This window comes from Oryctolagus cuniculus, chromosome 18 (genome assembly GCF_051225735.1).
Source record: "Oryctolagus cuniculus isolate XC-2025 breed Fujian yellow rabbit chromosome 18, ASM5122573v1, whole genome shotgun sequence".
In the NCBI taxonomy this organism is placed as follows: domain Eukaryota; kingdom Metazoa; phylum Chordata; class Mammalia; order Lagomorpha; family Leporidae; genus Oryctolagus; species Oryctolagus cuniculus.
Genome location: NC_142884.1, coordinates 37747332 through 37761119, shown reverse-complemented (window position 1 = coordinate 37761119; position 13788 = coordinate 37747332). Strand labels below are relative to the sequence as shown.

The 13788-nt window shown below is 43.9% G+C and overlaps 1 long non-coding RNA gene across 3 annotated transcripts; it reads left to right on the top strand.

Moving 5' to 3' along the window:
• The first annotated feature begins 274 nt into the window (after positions 1 to 274).
• Positions 275 to 6282, top strand: LOC149120922 (uncharacterized). Of its 3 annotated transcripts, none has more exons than XR_016225225.1 (3): positions 275 to 1383; positions 3316 to 3381; positions 4800 to 6282. It is a non-coding gene; the product is annotated as an uncharacterized LOC149120922 (long non-coding RNA). The 3 variants fall into 3 exon arrangements; XR_016225226.1 differs by lacking the exon at positions 4800 to 6282 and having other exon boundaries at positions 275 to 431; positions 986 to 1383; positions 3316 to 4791; XR_016225227.1 differs by lacking the exon at positions 3316 to 3381.
• Positions 6283 to 13788: the final 7506 nt, after the last annotated feature.

Below are 13788 nucleotides of genomic sequence, written 5' to 3'. Positions count from 1 at the left end.
GGCTCTGAAGTGGTCCTGGAGTCTGCGGACCAGTAGCTTATCTCAGATTCTTTGTAGACACTTTGTGTGGTCGTTGTGTGCTGATTTTCTACACTGTTTGTCTGTTCATGTATATCGTGTTGACTGCTAATATGGGCCAGACTGTGTCTGCACCTTTGTCTCTAACTTTGAATCATTGGTCGGAGGTAAGCAGCCGGGCGCATGACCTCTCTTTGAAAGTCAAGAAGGCGAAACTGATCAAGCTCCTTGGTCTTTTGCATTTGTTAAGGTACTTTGTTGGTTGTCTTGCTGTTTGTTGATTGCCAGCATTGTCGCGAGACTCTGAAGTGGTCCCAGAATCTGCATTTGTAGGTTCTGAAGTGGTTCCGGAACTTGCATTCGTATTGCCAGCATCGTCACAGGGCTCTGAGGTGGTTCCAGAGTCTGTGTTTGTAGGTCTTTGTGTGTTGATCTCCATCATTGTCTCTCTATTCGTGTATATTGTGCTGTCAGCCTGCAATCTGTGTCTGTGTGTCAGTGTGGTTCTTGGACCCCATCTGGGACTCTGTAGGGGGCCAGGCTCCCCACCTCTGTAGGAACGAAGCGGGTTGCTCCGCAGTGCGGCGTGAGGCCGACGTTCCATTTTTGTCTTTTTTTGTTTTGTTCAGTGCCTTTTTGTGAGTCTCTTTGGTGTTTGTTTTTGGCTATTTGTATTTCCTTTCTGAAATTCAGACAATGGGACGGATTTAGACAACTCTTAGAAAGGGAGACTAACCACCCTTTGTTCTGCAGATTGGCCTACCTTTGAAGTAGGGTGGGCGCCTGAGGGCACCCTTGACATCCTGGTCTGGCAAGATCTGGTAAAAACTCCCTTTCCTGGTTAAAGCCTTTTTTACTCCCTCAGAAACAGCCTTAAAAAAGATTTTAGTTGTCCAGGACTGTCCCAGCAAAGCAGATAAAACAAACTAAGACTTCAGCCTCGACGCCGCTCTATTCTGTTTTACAGGGCGACTCTGAAGATTTGATTTTCCCTCCTCCCTACCAGCCGCCCGGCCCTGGCTGTGGGGCCGGCAGCGGGGGCCACTGGAGAGGGTACATACAAGAAGCAGCTCCCCAGGGGCCAGCAGATCCCTCCACTCTCCCTTCACAGGCAGCAGGGAAACCCCTACTGTTCCATTAGCAAGTGCTGAAACCCCCTGTGTGTTCAAACAAAGCTGGCCCTTTGAGCCTCAACCTGCAGGACTCAGCTGGGGCCCAGGAATGGCAGGTGGAGGATGGGAAGGCATGCCTCCTGACTTATTCCTCAGGATCCTAACTCCCCAAGCCATACCCGTCCCCCCAGACTGACTCCCCATGGCCAACCAAATGGGGCAAATGGATGGATCTCCTGGACTTCAGGACCCGGTAAGTCGCCCTGGGGCACTCAGTACTCAGGCCCGCCTTTGTGTGGAAGGGGGGTGCTTCTGTTGCCCCTCTACCAGGGACCTGCCTGGTGTCTGCAATGGAAAAGAGCTTGTGTGTGGTGTAAATGTGTTTGTGGCTCCACGGCCCTGCAGCTACAGAGTCTAAATGGGCCGTAACCTGCAGCTCCGTGTTCACCAGGCGGGTGAAGCAATCTCACTCCGGATCAGTGCCTGTTCTGGAGGTCTTTATCTCTTGTTTTGTACAACCAAGGGGGACACATTATGGGAAAATTCCATTCAGAACCAACTGTTCTAAACTGTATGATAAAAACTTTAAAAATGTTGTCTTAATTTAAAAATTCTTAACAGGTTATTCCAAAATGTAAATGGGTTTTTATCAGCTCTTTTCTGTGCTGCTGTCCCTGACTTAGCTGATAAGAGTTTCATTTGTCTTGAAGGTTTCATGTTTTTCTATTTGTAGTACTGAGACTACGTTGTTTATCTGTTTTTAATGTTTGAGTGATTACCCAACTGATCAAAAATGTACTAATTTTGGCTAAATGGTTTGACTCTGACAGCTTAAATTCTAAATCGAGTCTTCCAACTTTGGACTTCCAGTCGGATCCCTGGAACTCTCAAAGGATGAGACTCTGAATTTGTTAAAGTAACAGCTGCTTGAGTCAATTCAGATTATGTAAAATGTATTAAAATGTTATAAATGGTGTCAGACCTATGCTGTATTCATGTTTTTGCTTTCCAGCTAAAATGGTCTTATAAAAATAAGAGTAAATTCTGTGTATACAAGCCTTTATGTTGTTAACTAAAGTAAGCCAATGCAGATTGGTTCAAAAAATTGAGGTAATGCAAATACCCTTTGGTTTGCTCAGTGGCTTGCTTGCTCAGTTTTACATGTCTTTGATATGCTTTAAACTTGTTTCTTTTAATGATAAAGATCTTTTCAAAGTTGTAACCATGCACTAGTGACCCTGTTTGCTGCTCAGGAGGTGTTGTCCTTATATTACTTAAAAGCATGGAAATGTAATTTTGACTTTTATTTCAGATACTGGTATGGTATTCATTAATAACTCTGTGTCTTAAGTCATCTAGGCATCAGTACTAAGTAAAACTTGGGAGAGTGTATTATGTGTACTTTTAACATCTCAAATTCGATAAGATAGACTGTTTGAGTTTGTTAGCATGTATTCTCATAGGTTGTCCACACATGACAATTCAAGGCTATATAAAAGTAACTACGGGTGTAAAGTTTCCAAAGGTGTGAACAAGTCATAAAAAGTTTTAAAATGTTTAAAAATGGTCTAAATCATAAATCTTAAAATCTGTTTTCACAAAAACTGTAATGTCTATTTTAACAGTGTCTGCTTAATCGGCTACCCTGCCATTTCTAAAATTAGGTCCTGTAAGCTCTTTTTGACTCTGTTAAATTATTCTGAGTTATGTGATAATTTTGTGTACTAACTCTAATGTTCAGGGTTTTTATTTCTGGTTTATTCGACAACAAGAGACATAGAATTCATGTTCTGCCTAAGTAATTTATTGTGTAACAACCAGGCATTGCTAGTTCAAATGTAGATCAAATGGAGGTCTAGCCAAAAGGGAAAAAGTGTGCCAAAAGAGACTTAGAGACGACGGGAGATGGTTATGTGGCAAATGCTAGAAAACTGGGTTCCAGGAGCCCAAAAAGGCTCTAGTGTCCACAGGCTACACAGTGAAAACCCAGAAACCCAGGCCCATAACCCACTGGCTTCACGGTAAATATCTGGAGGCCAAAGGATGGCAGAGACCTCTGCCACAATTTCTCCTCTAAGTCAGGCTACGCAGTAAGCACTGGTTAAATGCTGGTTAAATCTGAAAGCCCAGGAAGTCAGGCTAGAGACCCGACTCGCTGCCTCACTTCTCCTCTTTTCTTTTCCAGAAGGGAAGTTACCACTGTTCTGCAGGACTCTCCACAGTGATATACAGTTTGATCCCCAGACCTTATGTAAGGGATGACTGACCATTTCTATAATAATGCCTGGTCACAGTATAGAGGACCAAACAACATAGCCAGAATAAGAGGTTAAAATGTGACAGCTAGATTGATTTTTCAGTGTACGCAGCAAATGGGCAGAACTCCCCTTTTAAACCAAACTGAGAAATAGATAAAAAGTTACACTAGTAATCTCAAAGTATACAAGCAGGTCACCACAGTGAATCTTACCTAAAAGGTCATAGTTCTCATGGGCATGGTCTTAACTCACAGAAAAATACTAAGTGTCAGAATTTGCCCATGACCATAGTTTTTCTAGCTCACCCTAAAAAAAAAAAACAAAAAAAACCAAAAAAAAACTCCAAAAATCAGGGACGGGGTTGAGCACCCCCTTGACTGACATCATAGAGGCTGCCTCCTTGGTCCACTTTATTAGAGACCAGGGAAATGAGGAGCAAGCTAGCAGCAGGAGCGATGTAAGGATGGGCAACAGGCCAATCAGTGACTGCTTTACACGGTGATCCACTGTCAAGGAAACCCAGCAAAGCCAATGCACCCCAAATGGTGCCTGTTGCATTGGGCAAGCAGCTGTTGTAACAGCGACTGCCTTCTGTCAGCTCTGCCAAGAGCACGGTCACTGGACATGGAACTGCCCTGGGTGTCGAAGGACTCCTGGTTCAGAACCACAGACCCTGTGGCCCCGAGCTAAAAAGCCTTTGGCTCTGCCCAGCTTCCAGTTCCAGCCACTGCTATTGGGGATGGCCTAGGGTCAGTAAAATGCAAGTTGCCTATTTCTATCAGCCTCCTATTCAGCTCTCCTCCTAGTCCAGCCATGTAATGCAAGTCAACAGGGTGCCTCCCTTAAGGGAGATTTGCATCTCTTACAATTCTCTTAACAGCACCCCATGGATAGGTCTGGGCCTCACACACCCATCCAGGCCTTAAAAGTCCATCCAATAGTATTAAACTTAAAAAGCCCTCCCTGCCAGTTCCAGGGGAAAGTGGTCCCCTCCACTCCTGTACTGAGACTATAGACTTGATCTATGCCAGCAGAAGGGACCCAAGAGACAACCCCTGACTAACGCAGATGAGGTTTGAGTCACAGATGGAAGCAGCTTTGTCAGACTGGACCTGCTTCTCAGGGTATGCAATAGTTATGGCGTGGCACGTTAGCTATTTGTGCCATGTTCCAGGAAAAATGTTGTCTCTGGGTCAATCAGACTAGACAGGTACAAATCCAAATTCGTACTTTTCCTGGAAAAAGCCAAACAGCTCCAGGAGCAGGCAAAGCAGGGCTGGGATTTCTGGCCTGATATCTGGTCACAGAAATCCTGGCTGTTTCCTCTCCTTGGCCCAATAACTTCTGCAATCTTGATGCTTCTCTTTGCACTGTGTGTTTTTAATGCCCTTGTTTGTTTTGTCTCTAACAGACTAAAAGCTGTTAAACTCCAAATGGTCATCAGGCAAGGCTTCCAGCCCATTCCACTGGACTACCTGAACAGCCCTCTGGACCGAGTGGCACCGTCTTTCCAAGGCCACTGTTGCACACCATAAGACAGGTAGCAAGAGGAAATACCCAAACCCCCCTCGACGCCCACATGCCAGCTTCGAAGAAGTTACAGAAAACGGAACTCCATCCATAATCCCAAAGAAGAATTTTGGGTATTACCTCTTGAGGGAAAAATATTAGGCAGAAAGTCAGTTATGAACTTATGTGTGTGTGACATAAAGGCCTAATGTGTCCAGCATATGCATCTGCACCTCAGTCATCCTGACAATGTTTCACTGGAAGCCCGGCCTTTGCATCCTGCCCTGCCCCCTTCTACCTGATAACCTGCCAGGTGGAGATCCCCACCCCTTCTGCCTGACAAATCTTCCACAACCTCCCAGATACAGCCCAGTATCTGCATTTCAGTATTGCAGAACAGGCGGGGGGTTGGATCTCATTTTCATAGAGGGGGGGGTTATGCGCAGCCCTTAAGGAGGAATGCTGCTTCTATGTAGACAAGACAGGGGTGGCGAGGGACAACATGGCTCAACTACGTAAACGCTTAGAGGAAAGACAGTGGGACAGACTTCAGCAACAGGGATGGTTTGAGTCGTGGTTCACTAAGTCTCCCTAGCTGACTACGTTATTATCAGCACTGGCAGGTCCCCTAGTTGTGCTGCTCCTAATTATTACTATAGGACCCTGTATATTAAATAGGCTTGTCACATTTCTTCGAAAGCAAGTTAAAAATGTTAAACTCATGGTAACACACGGGGAAGGGGAAACAGATGGTCTCTAAGATTAGAGACCCTGGCCTAAGAGGAGTGGGGAATGAAGGGTTAAAAAATTAAAAGCAGCTACCCCCACCAACCTCCTCTGGTGAACTTTCCTGACCTCGTTAGACTTGCTCTGCATAGCCATTCTCTATAAAGTTAATTAGTCAGTAAATTACCCCAGTGTGAGCGTAACCTTAGTTTCACCTAAGTAAGATAGAAGAAGTCACCATATATCTCTTTGCCTCCTGGACCCCTGACCCCACCATGTGTCCCTTATCGCCATTCAGCTGCATTCCTAGGTATCATCAAGGGAGTTCCTGCAACCTTGTTATGTTTGTTGTGTGGCCCTCCCTTTTGGCAATAGGAGGCTTTTTGATACTCCCTGTATAGGCCATATGGTTCTCTGAGGTCTAATCAGGCCCTTACTCGATATCCTGTACTCCCTGTATTCATAAATCAACTGGTTGTAAAATCACTTAACTTGTATCAATTGTTTACTCTATACCTCTGTCTGATCTATGCAATGATTGATTTTCTTTGTTTAAACATGTATAAAAACCCTAACCCAAGACTATTTGGGGCCACTCGCCTGTACTGGGATGGGGGCCCCGACATGTCAGATCATCAATAAACCTTACCCTTTGTTAATTGCATGAGAGAAGGTCTCATGGAGCGTTTTGGGGGTGGCAAGAGCAATCCAACTCTAACAGTCCTAAGTCATGTAGGCTGCCATTTAAACCCACCAATGCTGTAACAGCTAAGAAACTTGAATTTGATGCTAAGTTTTCAGGAAATCATTCCAGCTGAGCCTAGGGCCATTAATAGAGACTCCTTGGATCCTCCCCTGTCTCTGTGCCTGTTTGAAAGAAGGGAGTTTTCCCACCCCAGGTTTCTGTAACAGCTTCAAATTCCACATTGGAAAAGTCTGATAATTAATACTTGAGAGGGATCAAGGCACAAAGCAGCTATTCACGCTTCACACTGCTCCCCACCAGGAAGATGAGGTGCAGGATGAGAGCAGTGGGGCAGATCCTAGTCAGATCATCCTTCCCACCCCTCTGCTGCCCCAGGCTCCCTGCTGAAGGCCATACAGCCCCACCCTGCAGGAACCAACAGCCCAGGAAACATCAAGAGGCCTGGCCAGACTGCATTCTGAGACCACCCACAGTGGGAACCCAGCTTATTTAACTGTGGAGAGTGGGAGTCTTTCCGCCTTCCTTCTCTGCATGTACAGGTTCCCAGAATGCTGCCCTCTCTCTCCTGTAACCACTAAATAAAGCACATTAGGGACAGTTTGGGTGAGGTTCTGCAGGAGAGAGTCCAGGCACTGGGAGCCTGGGAAGCAGAGGTGGAGACAGAACAGCCCAGGTCCCAGCCCTGACCTTGGGGGAAACTGCCAAGATCTCTGGTGCCCTGGCACCCACCCTTCTCCCACACATGTTGCCGCCCCTTCCTGCATGCCAAACCTGCAGCAGAAAGTCCCAGAGCAGGTACACTTTCTTCCAGAAACACGGGGAGCAAAGCAGGGAGTGTGGGGAACAGAGTCCCTGGTAACTGGGACCCACAGGTGGACAATGAAGAGGGAAGAAGCAGCAGGAGGCAGGCTCGGGGTGAGCACTCAGAAACTGCCTGGGATTGCACGTGCAGAGCAGGAGATGCAGTAAATGCCAGAGAAGGAGCAGCACAGCCCCCAGGGCTGACCCTGATCAGGGAATGAACTCCCTCTGGTCCAACTCAGAGCCCCAGGGACTGGCTGTAGCAGGCGAATGGGCACAGCCATTCAGAAGGCAGAATATGTTGGAGTTCCTGGGAACTCAGGGAAACTGAGTCCAGGCCGCAACATCCATAGAGACACCAGCTGGCCCTCCCCAAAGGCTGCAGTCAGGGGTGGGTGCCCACAACCAGAGGGCCTTTGCTTTTATTCAGTCCCTCCTTCCTTTCCTTCCCCCCGCAAAAAAATGTCAGGGGTCAGTTGCTGTTCTTCCTTTCCTGAATCAAATCTGAAAGAGTGACACTCACTGCTGCTAACTGACCCCAAATCCTGGCTCCCTCATAACCTCTGTCTCTTCCAGAAAAATCTTATTTACTACTTTGGCCCTAGAAATCATAAATGACTATGATAGAATGTAACTTTTAACAGAGGTGTAGAAGGCATGGTTTAATATCCAGTTTTGAGAATACAATTTTCATTTGTGTTTTATTGATGTTTATAGTTCTTTTAAGATTTATTGATTTATTTGGAAGTCAGAGTTACAGAGAAGGAGAGGCAGAGAGAGAGAGAGAGAGAGAGGTGTTTTCCATCTGCTGGTTCACTCCCCAATTGGCAGCAGCACCACAGTACTGACACCTTATAGTTCTTTTCAAATCATTTTACACTGTCTTTTTATTCATCTATTACAGAGACAGAAGAATGGACACAGAGCTAACATAGCTGAGTATTCAAGGAGACAGGTTAAGGGGTTAAATGCCTTATATCATGTCATTTATACCTTAGATTAATTCTGGGGAGAGTATTATCTGGAGTTTACAAAGTAGAAACTGAATGGAAAGAGCTTAGAAAAACATGGTGTTTTTAATATCATTTAAAAGTCTATGTTATAGGCCAATCAAGGGGCCAGCACTGTGGCATAGCAGGTAAAGCTACTGCCAGCATGGACATTCCATATGGGTGGAGGTTGAACCTGGCTACTCTGCCTTTGATCCAACTCTCTGCTATGGCCAGGGACAGCGGTGGAAGATGGCCCAAATCCTTGGGCAGCTGCATCTGTGTGGGAGACCCAGAAGAAGCTCCTGGCTCTAGCATCGGATCAGTACAGCTCCAGCCATTGTGACCAATTGGTGAGTGAACCAAAAGATGGAAGATGTCTCTCTCTCTCTCTCTCTCTCGCCTTCTACTCTGTGTAACTCTGACTTTCAAATAAATAAATAAATCTTTTTTAGAGAGCCAATCAACATATAACACTAGCTTAAAAATCTTTCTTTTCTCTTGGGTCTCAGTTTTTAAAATCTGATTTATCAAATGGAAAAATGTGAGAGAGATGAAGTTTACCTATAAAGGTAATTTACTATAGTTATTTACTGTAATAATTTACTGTAATGATGTACTGTAATTTACTGTAATAATTTACTGTAAAGAACCACATAGGATTATAACTTGTCTAGAAAACAAAGGAGATTCAAAGTTGCTATTTTTCATGGTTATTTGTTCTTATTTTTAATATCAAGATAGTATATAAATATTATGCACTCCTAGGTATTTGTGTGTTGTTTGATATGTTTTATTTTTTAATCAGAAATTCAAAGAGATAACTGGGTAACATGGAGTTCTGTGTTTCTGATTACTTCTGTCAATTAGAAATCATGGGATTAGAGTTGGTGCTAGATTAAGAATGCTTCAATCTTTATCCACTGACTTCACACCAGCATTTACTATGTTAAACAATATTCTTTGGGTAGATTGCTCTTTCTTGTCAGACTGTAAACTTCATGGGGTCTAGAAAGATATTTGCTTTGACACTAAAACTCAGCATCTTGACAGTCAGTCTTTTAGTTGAATAAATACATGATATACAAAATAAATATTTCTGCCCCTCAAGAACTGCCTAAGAGAGAAGAAAATAGAAATCAATTTGATGACTCTCAGTATTAGGTGAATATATAATTTGTCGTTCTGAAATAAGCTTGGTCATAAAAAGGGCATATGAATAATAACACAGAGTTGAAGTGTATGAACACCTAGGGCCAGCGGGTTAAAAGTTCAGCCTAGCTATGTAAGGCATTCCATGTCAATAGGAGAGGAAGGAGGAAGAGGGGAGGGAGTGTAGGTGGAAAGATGGTTATGGAGGGAAGAATCACCATGCTCATTACTTAGCAGCAAAGAGAGAATCTGTGATCATTTGTTGCTTAAGAAAGGGTGATAGGCATTATTTAATTAAAATGCAGGCATCAGTGTTCTTCTGTCTCTGAAATAGGAAGTCTATAACTCAGAATTCCTTGCTGTTTCATCAAAAACAATTCAAAACAAAAACCTAATTAAGCATAAGAGGAAATTACACATTAGAAGTCTATTCCAATCTCTAGGAGGTTCAGGGGTTGGAAAATTCATCTAAAATCTTGCTGAAAAATGTCCCATACATTTTCCATGACCACTATCCATCAGCATAAGCTCTTTTAAAAAAAAAAAGATTTATTTATTTGAAAGTCAGAGTTACACAGAGAGAGGAGAGGCAGAGAGAGAGAGAGAGAGAGAAAGAGAGAGAGAGAGAATCTTCCATCTGCTGGTTTACTCCCCAATTGGATGCAATGGCCAGAGCTGAGCTGATCCAAAGCCAGGAGCTAGGAGCTTCTTCCAGGTCTCCCATGTGGGTTCAGGAGTCCAAGGATGTGGGCAATCTTCTAATGCTGTCTCAGGCCATAGCACAGCTGGATCAGAAATGGAGCAGCAGGACTTGAACCAGTGACCATATGGGATGCTGGCACTGCAGGCGGCAGACTTACCTGCTACACCACAGCACCAGCCCCCATAATCCCTATCTTCCGCAGAACCAGCACCCCAGACACCAGCCACCACATGGCATCCCATGGCACACTCACCCCTGGCAATGTTCTGCAGCTCTTGCTCCTCTCCACTTTCACTGCAAGAATCTGCAACTCCTTGTTTTCATGCAAGTAATTCTGATTCAGATGATGCCCCTGACACAATTGGCTGGCAAGTGCCATGGCATGTGTCCACGGCCTAGCTAAATGCGAAGCTGGAACATTTTAAACTTTTCACTGCCATGGTGAGACACGGACTCCATCTAATGAAGTAGGGGATTTTTCAGGGAGTCTAGAGAATCAAATATGACAAAATGACAAATCTTAACCAAAGAGTGCCATGGTACAGATGAAGAGAACCCAAAATGTATTTTTCTATCTTTTCCTTTCTGAGTTAAGTGCCTAAAAACAAAGCAATGAGGGTTAAACAGACCCATTCTGAAAATTCCTTAACATCTTCATTTTCATCCAAATTAATATATTGCTTGAAGAAAATAAATTTTACATAAATGAAAATGCAGTACCACAGACAAGTGTACAGAACATAGGCCCTCAGTTAGCTTCAAACCATCTGGGTCCATTAATGTGTTCTTCCAGAACCCAAGCTGCAGTACAATAGAACCACAGCCTCTGACATTCCTCCTCCACCCTGATGGATCTTGGGTTTTCCTCCCACCTCCCCTCTCCTGTGAATACATCAGTAGCAGGACAAATGCAATCCAAAGATACGATGATGTTATTTAACATGGAATAAACATAGTGTTTTAGTCAGTACAATCCTCAATACTACAATAATAATTCCGAGTTCACTGATTATGAAAGTAAGTATATGAAATCTATTCCTAAGTAATCACACCATCGAGAGCTGAATGTAGACTTTCAGAGGGAAAGAAACAGAAAATTGTGTAGAGATGTGTATCTCTATAATACAGATCTACCGCTGTACTTTATAGACAGTACACCATGTTTGTATTTTTTTTTTTTTTGCAGTCTGGCATAGTTTATTACATCCAGCTTTTCACTTTGGAAATTTTATGATTAGACACTAATATACAACAAATTTTGAATCCTTACAGATAATATAGAGCACCCTATGTCCTCCCAAGGGCAGAAAACAGACCAAAGCTCACAGATTGGCTGCAACTGCAAGAAGCAGATGAAGATATCATCAGAAAGATACATATTCCTGCATTGTGGCTGCTGAGCAGTTCTGCCCTTATGGATCTCATCTCTGTTTCAGATCGTTAAAGAAAGTTACATGCTTTCTGACATTTCTAAAGATTTCACTAATGAGAATCTAAGATATCTTCACTACGTTAAGAGCCTCAGAACAGCCCAAAGACTTGGGCCATCTTCTACTGCTTTCCCAGGCCATAGCAGAGAGCTGGATCAGAAGAGGAGCAGCTGGGACTAGAACCGGAGCCCATATGGGATGCTGGCACTTCAGGCCAGTGCTTTAACCTACTGTGCCACAGCACTGGCCACAACATAGTATTTCTAATAGAAGAGATGGTTAAGTCATTAACTCCTCTAAAATACAAGTTAAGTATTAGTTTTGAAACTCTGATTCAATCATGAGAAAAACAAAAGGTTAATTTTCTCTCTTTGCTTCTGGGTATGTAAATTTTCTTCTAAGAAATTAATCATGACTTTTACATCTCAGACCCTATTATGAGTAAGTAGAGAATATTGTGGGGTCATACACTCATTTTATCAAAGGAACATTTCTCCAATTAAAGAAAACATTATGGGCATCCCATATGGGCACTGGTTTGAGTCCTTGCTGCTCCACTTCTGATCCAGCTCCTGGCTATGGCCTGGGAAAGCAGTAGAAAATGGCCCAAGTGCTTGGGCCCATGCACATGCATGGGAGGCCAGAGCTATGGCCCAGCAGATTTACAACCTGGCCTGAAGCACTGGCATCCCATAAGGGTGCTGGTTCAAGACCGGGCTGCTCCACTTGTGATCAAGCTTTCAGCTTATGGCCTGGGAAAGCAGTAGGAGACGGCCCAAGTCCTTGGGCCCCTGCCTAAGTGGGAGACGTGGAAGAAGCTCCTCGTTCCTGGCTTCAGATCAGTGCAGCTCCAGCCATTACAACCAGTTGGGGAGTAAACCATCAGATGGAAGACTTCCCTCCCTCCCTCTCTCTCTCTGTGTGTGTGTGTGTGTGTGTGTGTGTGTGTGTAACTCTTTCAAAGAAATAAGCAAATCTTTAAAAAAAAAAGCCAGGAGTCAGGGAAATTTCATCCAGGTCCTTCGCTTGGGTGCAGGACCCAAGGATTTGTACCATATTCTGCTGCTTTCCCAGGTATGTTAGCAGGGAGCTGGATCAGAAGTAGAACATGCAATTGGTTCCCATAGAGGATGCTAGTGCTGCAGCTGTTGGTATAACCCATTTTGCCACAGTGCTGGCACCATAACAATTTATAATTCCTAGTAATTAACAGTGAAGAAAGAAGTATGGCAGGATACCTTTTTTTAGAAAAATTATTTTATTTATTTGAAAAAGTTATATAGATAGGGACAGAGAGAGAGACAGAGAGAGAGAGAGAGAGAGAGAGAGAATCTTCTGTCTGCTGGTTCACTGCCCAAATGGCTACAATGGACAAAGCTGAGCTGATCTGAAGCCAGGAGCCAGGAGCTTCTTCTGGGTCTCCCACATGAGCAAAATGGTCGTTGGGCCATCCTCTACTGTTTTCCCAGGTGCATTAGCAAGAGGCTGGACTGGAGGTGGAGCAGCCGGAACTCTACCAGCACTCATATGGGATGCCTGTATTTCAGGCCAGGGCTTTAACCTGATGTGCCACAGTGCTGGCTCCAACAGGTGACCTTTTACTCTCAATAATCTCTTCTTGGTATTGGCAGCAGTTTGTAATTTTTTGTTTATTTGCCTTCTTCTTAATCTATATTTTTAAAAAATTACAAAAGGTTCCAGCACCCTGAGAACCTCCATCACAAGGGCATACAATCAGATGTTTGTCCAGAAAAGGGTGGTGTAGATGCGAGGTGGAAAATGCAAGGTGAGTTGATTCATCTTTCTCAGGCTGTGGTTTCCATGGGCAACTTTTACAACCAACTGCCATATTTGTTCCTATTCCACAGAGTGGAAAACATGTTAAGTCATCCTATTTAGCCAAAAGCCAGTGGCAGCACTTAAATATGTCATCAATCTAGGGCCAGCATTGCAGTACAAAGAGGTAAGTTGCCAACTGCAACAGCAGCATGCCTTATGGCACTGCTTTGAGACTCACCTGCTTCACTTCTCATCCAGCTCTTTGCTTGGGAAAGCAGCAAAGATTGCCCAAGTGTTTGGGTTCCTGCACCCACATGGGGGACTGGCTTCAGCCTGGCTCAGCCCCAGCTATTGTGGCCATCTGGAAGTGAGCCAGCAGATGAAAGATAGATCTCTCTCTCTCTCTCCCTTTTACCTAAACATACATTACATACATAAATGAAGATGCATCAATATAGCAACTTTTTGAGGAAAAGTCTTCTGATTATTGCAGGTATTATCTCAATGCAGAAAAATCTTCAGACACAAAAATTATAAACTGATTTATATTTATATTTCTCAACCACATACTTTTCAGAAAAAATTGTCTGCCACTCAGCATCAGG